Consider the following 16,225-nt stretch of genomic DNA (forward strand, 5'->3'; position numbering starts at 1 on the left):
TTTAATGCTAGGAATCACTGAGCAATATAATATCATATTATTTCCCATATAATTCCCAACATCATAAAACACTAAAATAAAGTTTATAGTCATCACAAGTTTTTAATCAATTTGGACCACATTTAAAAGTGCCACTGTGAGCTGCCTGCACCAGCTGTTTTGCAGCTGCAATGAATTTGACATGCTCTGAAATTACCATGGAATGCTCCAAATCCCTTGGAAATACAGAGCAAAGCCTAAGGAATAAAAATTGCAGTCTGCAATGCTGGGCAAATCAGGAAAGACACGTTTTAAAGGGTATATGCGCACAATTATTTTAAAGAATCCTAAATATGAGTAGCTGTAGTATTTGGATTTAGTTACATACATGTAGCATACATGTAAACAATAGCATTTTTCAACCATTTACTGTGAAAACTTTCAAACATAGAGAAAAATTGAAATAATTTTACAGTGAGGACCTGTATACCTGCCACCTACCACTAACATTTTACTTCACTTGCTTTCCCACATATTTGTCCAACTATTTATCCCTCTAACAAACCGTCAATTTATCTCACATGCTGTATATAGTGTTTGATACTTTCTTAAGTCTACATTACGTAATATAGAAGCAAACAATTTTAAAAAGTCAACTGTAACCTTCCAGCATAAAACTGTTAGCTTCTAATCTGAGGATCATGGATTTTTAACATTGGAAGAGATTTTGAAATCCTTTTATTGTCAACACGTTATTTTTCAGATATAGAAATTAAGGCATGATGATTTGAAAATCTGAGCAAGAGCACTCAGCTAATTAGTAACTGCACCAAGATCAGAATCCCTACTCTGTGTTTTTCCATAAACGTGCACTTGTATGGTAAGAGAAAGTTGGGACAAGTTGGTAAGAGGAGAAAGAGAAGACTTGAAGTGTGTTCTTTGTTAGAAAATTGAAGTGACTTTAAGTTAATAGATGAATGTGCAGTTGAACGAGCAGTGAGATTTCAGAAGCAAGAAGTGAGTTAAGAGCTGAACATCTGTGAAAATCCTCCGTAATCAAAAGGAAAAAAAATTCTGCTAAAAAGGGCCTAAATCTAGCATAAGTCTCTTATGTGTGCCCAGTTTCTAAAATTATGGAATGTCATGGGGATGAAGAGTTGAGGCTAAGTGAGTACTGGGAGCAGGGAATTTGAGTGGAAGACAAAGAACATCTGCTGCTTAAACTCAGTTTGACAGACTCACAGACAGTTGCAATAAGCTCCGTTTAGAGAATATAGAGGGAATATGCACCGAAGCTTATGCAACCTCTTGACTGAGAGGTCCATTGCTAGAGGGGTCCTTAAAATTAAATTTCATATGGCCTACAATCACTTGACATTGTTTCAAGGCACAAGCTTATATAAGAGTTGCAACTCTGTTCAGAGAATGAACCTCTTACAATTTAAGGCACTCGTTTCTTTCAGCCACTTTTACGTTTTCATGTTTTGACACAAAATTTTTTTAAAAAACTTAAAATCAGTGGGTGAACAATTGCTAGCTTACATTTCAATTCATGCTTCCAAGTTGTTAAGGCAAAAAATGCAGTTTTTTTCTTTTCTTCTTCCTCTTACATCCCTTAAAAATTACCTTCTTCATTACTATTTCCTAAGACCCTAACTGAGTGACTAGTGTATTTCCCCGAGACTATAGTTTTAGTAATTTATATTGTTTAAGAACTTACAGGGAGATGTTTAAAATTTAGCTTCTTGAATTCTTCCCTAAAAGTGCCTAGCTTTCTATGTTTTTAATAAACTACCCAAATAATTCTTTAGGTGACCAGTATTTGAGACCTACTGATATGAAAAAGTCTACATTAGAAGTCAAGAGGTCTGGCTTCCAGTTCTGGTCCTATCATGATTATTGATTTATTGAGTGGCCCCACAGAAGTCACTTACCATTAGAATTTATTCCCTTGCATGAAATACATGCCAGATCCACATAGCATGTTTTGGGGGCTACTGAAATGAGATACTGGAAATGTAAACATTTTGTAAATGTTCTGGCATCACATATTTGTAGGTTTGTTTATATATATATAAATGTGTAGCAACCTTAATTGACAATCTTGAGGCCCATGTAAACTATGTAAGCATTATGTCAGAGTCACAGAGGAAGTCCCCTGATTTTGGGGCAAGAGAATCTATACCATATACTCTGTGACTCTACCTAGGCTTCCTTGGCAGAGACCATTGTAAACTGTGTTCTTTGATTATTCTAACTGAAAATTATAGCAACAAATACATTTATCTTGTTATATTCAGACATAATCAATATATAGTAGTCCCCCCTTATCCATTATTTTGCTTTCTGCAGTTTCAGTTACCTGTGGTCAACAGCAGTCCAAAACTATCAAATGGAAATTCTGGAAATAAATAATGCATAAGTTTTAAATTGCAGGCTATTCTGAGTAGTGTGATGAAATTTCACGCCATCTAACCCAGGATGTGAGTCACCCATTTGTCCAGTGTCTCCATGCTGCCTATGCTGCCCACCCATCGGTCACTTTGTAGCCATCTCAGTTATCAGATGGACTGTCACAGTATAGCAGTGAGTGTTTTCAATAATGGCCTCCAAGAGCAAGAGTAGTGATGCTGGCATATTGTTATAATTTTCCAATTTTATTATTAGTTATTGTTAATCTCTTTCTATGTCTAATTTAGAAACTAAACTTTATCATAAGTATGTATGTACAGCATAAAGCATTATATATATATAAGGTTCGGTACAATCAGCCATTGCAGGCATCCACTGGGGGTACTGGAACGTATCCCCTGAGGATAAGGGGGGACTACTGTATATGTTTTATGAAACAAATACTGATCTTTACCATGATCAATGCACTCTGATATGTTTTTTTCTTTTATTTTACTTTAAAAAATGTTGTCATAACCCAATAAGTTGATTTCACAACCATTAACATATTTATTTTCCTTTTGAAAGACATTGCCATACAACTTCTACTGAGGTCCTATATTAGCATAGCTAATCATTCAATGAGAAGAGAAAAAGAAAGTTAATGTTGTCAACTCGATATTTTCACGCATGAAAAGAAATTGGGTAGATTAATTTCTCTTACTTATGAATCTCTCCTGTACAATTTAGTAATCTATCAATGTGAAAATCTGCCTGGCTTAATGCATGAGTAATAATGCATCCTATTTAATCTCTATTTATTAATCTATTCTTCTATTTTTTCATACAAAAAGGCTTTGTGGCCTTTATAATACTAATAAAATTAACTATTATCTTTTAATGAGCACTGCCACGTAACAAGCACAGGAAGGCATTTTCTACTAATTTTTTCTTATACTAGCAAAAATCTTACAAGATGTGAACCCTTACTTCCATATTATAAATAAGGAAATTTAGGAATAAAGAAATTAAGTTACTTGCCTTAATTATCGCAATAAATTAGTAGAAATAGGATCTGACCCTAAGTTTATATATAGTTTCAAAATGACAATTTCATCTATGATCATTGAAAGTTGATTGTCTAGTCCTCTGATACAGTGGTCTTCAAACTGAGGCAGGTGTATCTCTGGGTATGTACAAATAATTTCCAAGACATATGCAAGCATTAAAAGTTTTAAGGGGAACAATTTTGAATTTTCAGTTTCCTAATTATTCTTCCCTAGAACTGAGATGCTAGAGAAGTCCCACATAGTTGAGTGCCTTCTATCACATGCTGCTTTTACAACTGTCCTCCTGTTTCACTAAAGATGGACCTTTCTTATCACTTGGAGTCTTACAAAGTCTCATTATAAATGACAAGGTCACTAAACCTTCTCTATTAGATCTAATGTTAAGGGGAATGTTAAAGTTATCCTATATTCTTGAAGTTTGGATCCCAAGGGTCAGTGTTGGGACAAAATATGGATTTATCACATTTCTCTCTGTTCAGAAACTGATGTAGACTTTGATTTGCAAAGTTGGTTCACATCTCCCTGACAGACACTTCCTTTCAATATCAATATAAAGATGTCAAGTGGCTGTAATTTTGAATCTGGAGCTGACTTTTAAAAGGATTCATGTTAAATTAAAAAAGAAAAGAATCTGCACATTTAGTTATCAATCTAGAGAAATGCTACAGCAGGGGACAAGAGACCCCGTAAACATAAGAAGCACCTTATATGAGAATAACTAGACTGTTTTGAAATTGTTGGCGTATATGTGAAAAAATGATTTGCATCTTGAAATTCTAAACTATTCAGTTTCTGACAACAAAAATTCCTAAGAGTTTTTATTAATTTTTAAGGAAAAAAGAAGAATGGGCTTCTAAGACTGGCCATAATGATGCATAGTTGGACACTCTTTTTTGTGATATTAACTGAGATGATTTTTTTGTGAAGTGATTTTTTTCAAAATAATAAAAATACCATTTTAGTCATATTACATGGAAAGGGTTCTTTCAACATTTTCTTACAAATAGATTTTGCTGTCCTACAACCCTAGAATCTTATTAAAAATTACCTATTACTTACGTTTTTAAAAAATATTTTTATTGAAAATCATTGTGGTAATTGCCTCTACCTTATAATTACCAATGGAATTATTATTATTAAGCAACTACCATGTGAGGAGTACTAATATTAATTAACAAATGTTAAGAGCGTTCTATTAGCCATACACTGCTCTAAGGAATTTTCCATGTGTATCTCATCTAATCAATAGCACAGGGACAGGAATATCACCTAGGAAGGGGAGGATTCGAGTATTAAGCCTGGGTTTTAGAATCGTACTGAACTTGACCTGAATCTTTGCTGGGTCACTTGCTACTATTTAACCTTGGGGAAGAATTGAAAATTGAGGGGTTTTTTTTCCTTACATCAAAAATAATACAATAAGAATGATCTTGAAGGAGTTTTGCTAGATTTAGATAAAGTCATAAGAACCTACTAGAATATCTTATACTTAGTAGTGCTCAGTAAATGATAGTTATTATTATAATTATAAAAACTGTTAGTATCATTTAAAAACAGGCATTAAACTCATCCACTGTTCAAGAATGGCCCAAAAAAGTGCTAAAATTATTAAAGTATGTATGAACAGCAGAGGCATCCTCTCTCTAAATGCCACACTGATCATAGTCTTATCAGGTTTACCCACTCAGTTTGGGGTTCCGTAAATGAGGGGCATGTGGTCTACTTAGAGAAAGCAAAAAGTAACAAAGAAAATATTTGGATCAATAGCTACTGGAGAAATACCACAGGAAATGAATGCATCTAGCTTCAAAAAGATAAGGTGAAATGACTCTCAATTTTCTTATCTTCAAAGTTGAACTAATGATTCCTGTGCTCAGGTTCAGGAATAAAAACCAATTTTGATGAAATTCTTCCATATAGCAGGTGTGCAAACTTGGGCCAACTAATTTCTCTCTCTGAGCCTCAATTTCTTAATCTGTAAAATATACATAAGGCTAGGAAATACTGAATGGACTTGTGAGAATTCTTGGTGCGTGATACACACTTGGCATTCTGGATGCATGTATTAGTTCCTAGGGGTGACATAACAAAGTACCTACCACAAACTGGGTAGCTTAAGACAACAGAGAGTTATTTTCTCTTAGTCCTGAAGACTAGAAGTCTGAAATGAAGGTATTGACAGGGTTATGCTCCCTCTGAAACCTGTAGGAAAGTCCTTCTTTCTTCCTAGCTTCTGGTGGTTTGTCTGCAATCATTGGTGCTCCTTGGTCTGCAGCTGTACAATTCCAGCCTCTGAATTTGTTGTCACATGGCATTCTCTCTGTATGTCTCTGTCTTCACACGGTCATCTTCTTATAAGGACACCAGTCATAACGGACTAATTGTAACCTCACCTTAACTAATTACATCTGCAATGACCTTAGTTCCAAATAAGGTTACTTTCTGAGGTACTGGGGGTTAGGATTTTAACATATCTTTGTTGGGGGTGAGGGATGACACAATTCAACCCAGAACAACTCTCTCCTTTATGAGGGTTTTAGCAAGCATTATGTGAATTGACAAAGATGAGAACACTCTATACATATATAAAAGTTATACACAGTTTTTTCAGAAAAGCCTCCACATGAAGAGGAATTTATGGAATGAGAAAGAATACAAAATGTAAACATATTTAAACCCAACCAAAAATAATTTAAATGACACTTTAGAAAAGCATAATAGCAATAATGTTTCTGAAATTATAGGATATACTCTTTAGTCGTCTTCTACTTTGGAAATATACTGTAAAATGCCAGATTTAAGTGACTTAATTAGTATCAGAAGATTATGTTGTTCTAGAAAGAGAGCAAGTACAACTCTAATATTTAAAATTGTAAAGTTCATATTTATTCTACTAACTACATGTAACAAATAATAAACAATATTTTACAGGTGTATACCAATTTGTTTTTAATTTTTTTTCTCATTAGTAATATAAACAAAATTTCCTTTGAGCTATAAAGGATACCTATCAGCATCCTGTCTTCTTCTATAAAAATGAGAAAACTGATATGACAAACCTTGCCTATGATTTCATAGTTAGTAAATCAAACTTTTGATTTACTAACTTTTGAGTGAAAATCTTGTCAGTTTTTCTTTGGTTGTTCATCTGGTTTTATTTTTGTTGTTGTTTTGTTATTCATGACATCAGTAGTACTAGATGTGAAGTTAAGTAGCAGCAACAACAGAGAATATGACTAAGACTCCCATCATAATGACCCATTGATCGGAACTCCACATGGGAAGATAGCCCATGAATTTGTAGGGTGACAGCCGTTTCCTTTCTGGAAATACTTTTTTTATCAATTTTTTTTGTTCCCTACTACATTTCTTCAATTAATATCCGTTTACCGTATAAGAAACGGAAACGATTCTGTGATAACAATTGGTTCCATTGAAGTGATGAAACATATATGTAGGGAAAATGCAAACCATTTCATTTGTGTGCAATAACCAATTTTTTATACGATTTTGGATCTACATGGATCCAGCAATAAACTCAATAGGATATGAGCTGAATTCAGTAAATGTCAGGTGCAGGTAGAGGAAACAGCATGTCAACTTAATTCTGCCTGTTCTACTCCTTCCCTGGAGAACACTCAAGCAGATTTATACCATAATTTTAGTACAGTGGGTTGACTTACAAAAGACCTTTCCTATATCAAAACAAAAAAAGTTACATTCACCTTGGGAAAACATAAAGATCCATCTCCAGAAGTTATTTCCAGCTGTCCCTCCCTAACCCAAGTCCCAGTGATTGGACCAACGACGTGTTCTATGCTGAGATCTAGCAGAAGTCCAAACTTTCAAAGTAACATCTGCAGAGAAACTACAAGCCAACATAAAAACATGTGCATTGTTATTAAAATTGTGAAGCTTGCTTTCTCTTGAGTTTTTCTGCTTTGGTGGGTATTCTTTATTCATAACCTTTCCAAGTCATTTTCTTTGGAATACAAAAGGATGGCTCGTATTCTAGTTATTTATTTGTTATAAATTATTTCTTCACAGTATTAAGCCTAAAGTTTCACAATGGCGCTTTATTTCCTTTTACACCCACTCACTTAAACCTCCCGTTCCAAAAAGGGAACAGCTGGAAAATGTATACATTACGTATTTTTTACATTCCTAAAGAATTGATTACTAGAACACTGGCTGGATTTCTTTAAGGTTTATTTGATAAGTTTAGTTGACTATAGGTATGGGATTCAGGTAATTATGCTTGGCTAAAATGTCTGAGATCAAAGATTATAACCCAGGAAATCTTAATTTAGAAGAAGCATACAGTTCTGTAGACCTAGTAGATTGTCCCGTCTTCAGATGGACTTCACAAAAGTTATTCCATTTACCCATTAGATCCACTCAGCAAATGTGGACTGTTCACTAGGTACTAGCAGCTATGGGGAATGCAAAGGAAGTAGATAGTCATGACCCATTTGGGGGCACTTAAAATCTCTAAAAGGGATACTTTCTCATCAACAGTCATGATATATCAACATGAAGCAAAAAACCATTCAAGCCTTTATTTGATGAAATGCCAAAATGCAAGGTACAAAAAATATGTGTAAAAGGAGGATCGATTTTCCTTAGTTCTGATCTAAAACTTCGGCGGCAAAGTCCATTCTTTGTGTTCTAAAAAAAAAAAAACACTAAAACATTTTCTATATAATATATTAGTTATTTTTGCTCAGAAATACTTTTTTTTGGCTAGATATTTAATGTATAACTTTTTGGAGAAAATTTTTTTAGTGTTAAATAATTGGACAAAAACAGTTCAGCCCTACATTGAAAAACAAAAGAATCTTTTTTTCTCTCCTTATGTAAATGTAATTCATGAGAGTGAAGGGAAAGAACACAGGCAGAGATAAATGAACTCCTCCTGCATCTGGACATTTAGAGTTTTGAGGCTTTCTGCTGGATTTTCACTTTTCACTACAAGAAAGCAAGTTTGAGATATAAACCATCTGAGATATGAACAGTCTACCTAATTCCTGATAGAAGGGAATTGCTGAGGGTTGATTTGAGAGGTAGCCGGGAAGCGAATTTGTCTCTTGCTCTTTTCTCAGTAAGAGTCTTATATTTCTTTTCTAAAGTGTCTGTGGACTCTAGACATCTGTTTAGTTTTGCCATCTTCGATGTTCTGCTTTATTCAACTTCACTAAAGTCCAAAGTCAACCAACGTTTTTATTGTGCTTGGTTCTTGTCAGATAAGAATGACAAGTAAGGAAGGATTTATCTCTAGACCCCAAATCTCCCTTTTCCATAAACACACACACACACACACACACACACACACACACACACACCTCAAATACCAAGAGATGATTTTAGAACTTAACTCCTGAATTTCTCTCTTATACCAATCCTAAAACCTTCTCTAAAGAAAAGAAGCTGATAAATTCATTCCGAATAAGATATTACTTACTGAAAAACTCAAATTCCTTGTTGCTCAAGTCATTAGATTTGGATTATGCTTCTTAGGAACAGAGACCTTGTCTGCTTTGCTCAGAGATATGTCTTCAGCATCTAGAGCAGTGCCTGGCATATAAGTTCAACATATGTTTGTTGAGTAAATACAGGCACTAAAGATAAAGTCTTCAGTCAAAGAATTGAACAACTGTTGGCAGCGAGAAAATGTTTAATTTCAGTCTCGTTGTTGTCCCTGAAATACCTCTCTCATGGCAGCTTCCCATTCTGTGTAAGGCCCCCCATGCAGCAGCCTTCCCTACCAGCTGCCAGACCCCACTCCCACACTCTGATACTGAGGAGTAAAAACCTTCACCTCCACCCCAAATCTATACACAGACATTAGAAACCCCTCTGGGAGTACCAGATGTGGAGTACCAGTACCAGATCTGCGCAAAACCGCACAATTGCTGAGGAGTAGAGCCCTGAGCAGCACAGAAGATACCTCTGTGGGGGTGCTTGGGATCGAGAAACAAAAAGTAATTTATTGGCCCTCCTAGAAGCATCTGTAGAGGGTCTTCTAATAAGTATTTAACTAACTGACTGCACTGCAAAGGGACAACACTGAGGCAGAGAATGTGGGATTTAATTTTGCATGTATGTGCCACTCACTCTTTATTCCTGAATCAGGGGTGCCTAAGGGAAGAAAATATTTAAAAATATTTATTCCTTTAAATATTTAAAAATATTTAAAGAAAATATTTAAAAATCTCACAGTGTCGATCCTTCCAGGTTGTAGGAGGAATTTTGTCATTGTTGTGAAAGTCATAGTAACTGGTCACAGGACTAGCAGACATTCAACAAAGCTGTCCTTTATTACCATACTGACTTCTGTGACTAAATCCCCCCTTATGCACCACAGCAGGACCTTGAGAAACAAAGATACTAACATTAAATTTCAGTTTCTTCTGGCTCAGCCATTGCAACCAAGTTTCTTTATCCATAACAAATTCTAATCTTGAGTGTCTATCCATCTTAAATGTATATATATTTATGAGCCCAAAGAGGCCCAAGCTAGCTTACAGTCATAGCTGACACCACCCCCCGTCCCCCCGGCATTGTCTGAGAATTGACAGCAAGCCTCTTCAATAAAACCATTTCACGGACAACAAAAAGCCTGAAGTCGGTGCGTGTCTGTGTCTGCTTTTGTGAAGGGGAACACAGCATGTTTGTAAACATGTGGCATGGAAAGAAGAATTAGGAGATGACAGCAAGCCTGTGCCCCACAGATTTCCTGTTCGTTTCTCACATTATGTTACCCCTGGCAACTAATGGGGGAATAAATTGAAAGAACAGCACTTCTTTTCCTTATTATAAGTCCAGAGTTTGGCAAATAAGATAAAATAAAGCCTTCTAACTGCTTTCTTAATTGTGAAAAGTTTTTTATGTCTCTGTTTTTATGTCCCTCCTTTCCCTTCTCTCCTTTTTCTCCTAAATGAAAAAGAGAAAAAGAGATCGAGACAGAAAGAAGGAGGTGGGCAGAGTTTTGCTTCAATATTTTGATCTGCTGAAGACTATATTGCATTGAGTTTTACAGGAGAAACTTTTGAAAATGGATCTCACTAAATCTGCAGAGCTACAATGAATAAGTGTCATTTCCATATCACAAAAAATGGTACAACTGTGTAGATCAGTGTATCCTATATGACTTTAATTTATCATATAAACAGAAAAAAAAAGTCACATAAGTTCATTTATTTATTCATTCATTGAGTTGGCACTTGCTGTGTAGAAAGCACTGTGCTGGCCACATGCATTCTTATTTTAGCCCCTTTGAAATCGAGTTTACCTGACACTGACGCAGAAGGTCGGAGATGTGAGGTAACTTGTCCTTGGTCACAGTCCGGCAGATTCAGCACCTGGTCTGTTTGATTCCAAAGCTGGTGTCGTCTTTGCAGTAAGAGATCTCTCGACATTGCAGTGCCTAGGGTCTGAGGTAAGTAGAGCAGAGATAAAATAACAGAGGTTTTGAGGGGAATAAACCAAAATAAGAAAATAATCACTGAGAAAATCGAGTAATTATTGCTTAACAGTCTTGTTCACTACTCTTTTAATAAGCAACAAGCAAAAAAAAAAATTATTAGTGAGAGTGCTGGCTGAAAATGACCTCTCAGAATCTAGCACATATATTAGTATAAAATGAAAAGGGTATTTAGAAAAAATAGTGATCCGACCTATTTTTATGTTTATATTCATGTCACACAAAACAATGAGCAAAACCTTTTGAGGTAGTGATTTTCAGGCCACTGTGTTATTAAACACGTTATATTTTCCATCTCGTGGAAGCTATTATTTATAAATGACAACCAAAAAGATTTCACCAAGTACATACCAAGCAGCATATGATATCTTTTTCTCAGACGTCCTTGAACAATATTGGCTTATATATTTAGCCCTTTGATGGTTTGTTTGTACATTTATTTATTTATTTATTTATTTATTTTACAATCTCAGCATTACCTTCACATTCAGAAAAGTGCTCAGATTTCTCATTATGCTAGTCAAACACTTAAATATTTTATTAGTTATTCAGCCATTTCCTCCTCAGCCCCTGCTGTTGGTAATGCCTTTGAGGATATTGTTAAATTTGGGGGACTTATCATTACATTAGAATCCACTAAACTTTTAAAATGTCACTGCACCTTCATAAAAATCTTAGTGTTATCAGTGTTAGCATTCATACTCTATATCACTATAATACATATGTTACTGGAATCAGCTCACATCATTATTTATTTACTGTGTAGCAAAAGAATGCCTATTAGGATATATCTTAATTTCTACCTATATTAGTAGTATACATTTTACATAAATCCATAGCTTCATTAGTTTGTTAAACTTAGCAGAGATGAATTCACCATGTCTTTAATGTACATGGGTTCCTCCCTCAAAGGAGGCCTAGCAATGTTTAAAAGGTCATAATAATTTTTGTGCAATTTGCAATGGCAAAACATTTTAACCACAAATGTTTAAGACTCCTGTTTCTTTCCATCCCAGCTTCCCCTAGTGTCAGGGGTTATCAGAGTGTCCACAAACATGTTTGGAATTTGGCTAAAGAGAAGTTAAGCTGATTATACTTTTAGTTTGGGTTTAGTGGGATGCATTTATGTGGTACACCATCACATCAGTACATAGGTAAGTAATCGCTAACTGTCTAGATGCAGGGAAAGCTTCCAGGAACCCTACTAATGCTCCTTGACTCAAAGAAACAGAGTCAGAGATCCTTTTATTCTCATCAATCATGCTCATTCAAAGAGCGTTTAGGGTTAGTCACTGCACAAGAAACCTTGGAACACTCTGAAATCATAAGGTCTTATATGAAAAACATTTGGTAGAGATTTTTCCATATATTGTATCGCAATCCTGTATAACATTATCTATCAATAACAATTTGTGGAGCTAAGAGAAACTTTTCTAAACTGTAAAAAAAAAAAATCTTCATTCAACTATGCTAAAGCAAAGACTAAATGACCTTCCTATTCCTTCTATGGAAAATATTACAAAATTACTGTAATATAAAAGATTACACAGAAAAAATTAGGGATAGACAATAAATAAATAAAACTATTGCTTATTGTATTTGTAACCTTGGAAAAACTTGACATTTGTTGTGATTTTTTCTTTTTCTCAATAAATATTTACATATAGCTAATTTTGAATTTGTAATATTATATTCTTTTTCTTTAAGACCCATAATTGTATAATTCTCCATAGCTGGAAAACCTGAATTCAGCCCTGCATGATAGGAAACAAAAATAATTCAACTTAATTTCCTAAGAAGACTGCATATTTTTTCTAAAAATATCATATGTTTATTTCAAATTAAGTGTTGTTATCAAATATAAAGGTTTGTTTATATTTTTCCCTCTTCATTTTAATCAGCATCTACCAAGAGGAAGAACATTTAAATAGTTGTTCTTCATATGGCAACTCTGTTCGGTGTCTTTAAAGCCTGGCAAATTAAATCCAAGCGAATAGTTTAGAAATTTGTGGAGATTCAGTTTTGCCATCTATTAAGTGATGGTAATAAATTCAGTTGCCTACTGTCCCTTCTCTTTGGTCTCTTTGGTTATGCTTCTTGGCTAAGTAAGAAAAGTAAAACAAATACCCATCACAAATAATATGCAAAATATATATTATATGTTTTAACTTAGGACAGGCTTTCAACTTCTCTGTGGTTTAACATTTTCAACAGTAATATGGGACCATTGATACATGCCTTACAGGAATGCTTAGAGGGTTAGTAACATAATACCAGCATAAAGGACTTGGAAGGAAAGTGAGGTAGTATTATACATGATGTGTCCTGAACAAATAGGATTATTGTAGAATGGCTGTAGGCCCTTAGTTTAAAATAATCCTTTAAAAGCAAAGAGATAAACCCTGCAGTTTAAGTTACGGCTTGATGAAATACTTGAGATGGCCGAATTTAGAATTCAGACTTTGTCATACTTTGGAGATATGGAATAGCTACAACTACCATTTCTTACACGTGTCCAGAATAATGCCTTATTATTCTACCCTCCCTCCATAAATTAGAGTTTATTAGGCTAAGCAAGTTTTTACATAAGTTCTATAGGCATCATACAGGTGGCTGCCACCAGATAAAAGGGGTTACTGAACAGTTTTCATGCATCATTGGTTAATTTTAGCCATTTAAATTTTTTCTTACCCATCCAACGTCTTTGTTAAAATAACAAAACAGCAGTTAACATTTACCCATATTACTTATATATTATAAATGCTAATACTGACAACAGATTTCAAAGAAGGAAAAATTTTAAGTAAGCTTTCATTCTTACCAGTATGGCAAATATAAATCTTTTTCTAACTCATTCGGGGCATTTTTCTAAATTCAAATCACTCATACACACAATATGGGTTCCCATCGTAACTGCTTTGGTGCTTTTACAACCTTGATGGAAACAGCCCTCACAGAAAGCGTTCTCTAAGTGGGAGAAGCTTTTAAGTACCACTCCCAGCTGATGAGAGACAACGCCTTAAGTTGCCTCCTTAGGACTTCTGATTAGCTTCAGAGCTCTCTTAGCTCACTGTGCCTGGATTTTCAATTTTTTTTTTTTAAATTGATTTTTAAAACTTATTGTATTTTATTGTTTTACTTATAAAAAGATAATGTTAATTTAGGGCTTTCCAAATTTGTACATCCTTATGCTCCACGTGCCTTCAGATAGAAAAAAAATAGTGACCTCCACGTATAAATCTTCAAAAGAGGCAATACTACTTACTCCCCCAGATTTGCTCAAACCTCTGAGTCTCTTTCTGGTAAGGTGTTTGTTTTCCCTCATTTCTCCACTGTTTTAGGAGATTCCTGTCTTTAAATCAATCAATTGGCATAGAAGCTAATATACACTAAAGTACTTTTCTTTTATAAGCTCTTCAGGCTTCTACTATTTTATTCCTATTTCTTTTTGAAACCCTCTGGGACCAACTTACTTCTTAAAGAGACCTCAGATTTTTTTCATAGCCTGTATTATAAAGATAACATGTGTAACAGCATACTCAAGTATTGAAAAAATATTTATAGAAGTTTCTTCTATTAACTGAAGAACCCATAGTCTAAATCAGAATTCAAATACAAAGGCTCTCTTGATAACCAGAAAAATCATATCACTGGAAATTGGTTAAATTCTACTGACAATACAACGTATTCCCAGCTAAAGAAAATGAATATTCTGTGGATATTCTATTATGAAAATAGCTTTCATTTTTTCTTCCTTACTAAGTATTCATTGTTTTGACAGCTCTCGGTAAGAGAAACACAGCTACATATATGGATATAATTTTCCTGGATGCACATTTCTCTTCTGCTATTTCCCTTGCCTCCCATTTGCAATTATGCGTTGCTTTTTCTGGAGCATCTGTGACACTGTTAACTTTATTTCTCCAATTAAAAGGGGTCATTTACTCTAGCTCTGCTCCAGTAACTTGAAAGGTCCACATTAAATACCCAGGTATCTTCCTAATTAACGTGAACACTGCACTTTTAAAGGCCCATTGGAAAATTCCTCTGATGTTTGACACTGTGGGCAAATCAGCAATGAGGGTTTCTGCCTGAACTTCGCTAAACTACAAAGGCATATTTTTAGGACCTGCCCCAGGTACTTAACTGGTATAGCTCTTCTAAAAAATTCTAGAAGTAATCCTTAGCTTCTTGAATTGAAAAAAGATATCTTATTTACATGAAGAATCATAAGCTATGGAAAACCTGATCTTAGCAAATTATTCCTGAAGCCACTGCACAGGATTTTGCTATACCAAAACCCAGTTTCAAAGGAAAAATGATCCTTATTTGGAACAAACCTTAAGATGGATATTGAAAATGGGCTCTCCTGAAACTCACAGAGGAGCAACATCTCAACTAATTTTTTTTATTGATTGAAATAGCCTTGACCTCCTGTGTAATTCTGGTTATGCTCCACTGAACAGAGCCAATTGCATTTGAATCGCCCTCTTCACTTAAAGTAATAGTGAATAATGCCAGGCGTGTGTTTCTCTTCATGACGTTAACAAAAATTCCAGATTCAAAAAACGTGAAAAGAAAGAGGCATGAGGTATGTCTGTTTTAAAGCTATTTCTGCAGGCGAGCCCACGTGTTATTGCTTTTGCTCCAGCAGCTGGAGCCGTGCCTCACTTCAAAGAGGCTCATGTTCAGGTCCATCCCAACAGCCTCCTCATGTCTCACTATCCCCAGTTGCTCCTCATTGAGTTGCCAATCCATTCTTCATACTGCCACAAAGTTATCATCTAAACATTTTAACTTGGCTGGAAAATCAACAAATGTTCTCCGTTTCTTATAGAAAAAAGTTCAAAGTCCTCAACCTTGATGTGCAAATTCTGATCCAATTTGGTTCTTTGCAAGCTAGAGTCATTGTAGTGTCTTCTTCTGGTGCCCTCAGACCCTGTCCTGTCCAAACACACCCTGCTCTCTCCAGCACCTTGTCCTAAAGGCCCTTTATTCCATAGATACCCTTCAGATATTAGTTCATATAACACCTCCCCAAAAATACTTTCCAAATTTTCTTACACAGAAAAAAATCCCCTCTTCCACATCATAGCACACTTATTAATGCAGTGCTTTTATAAAACCTATTGCATGATGTCTTATAGTGGTTGTTTAAATGTGTTTCTGCCTTCTCTACTTACCATAATCTAGGACACAGATGTGTTAAAATATATAACACGTTTTATATCTCAACCACATTTACAGGATCTTTTATAACTTTGTCTTCGTACCTTCCCACCCAAGGCCTAGCAAAATGCTT

This window comes from Cynocephalus volans, chromosome 9 (genome assembly GCF_027409185.1).
Source record: "Cynocephalus volans isolate mCynVol1 chromosome 9, mCynVol1.pri, whole genome shotgun sequence".
Lineage (NCBI taxonomy): Eukaryota > Metazoa > Chordata > Mammalia > Dermoptera > Cynocephalidae > Cynocephalus > Cynocephalus volans.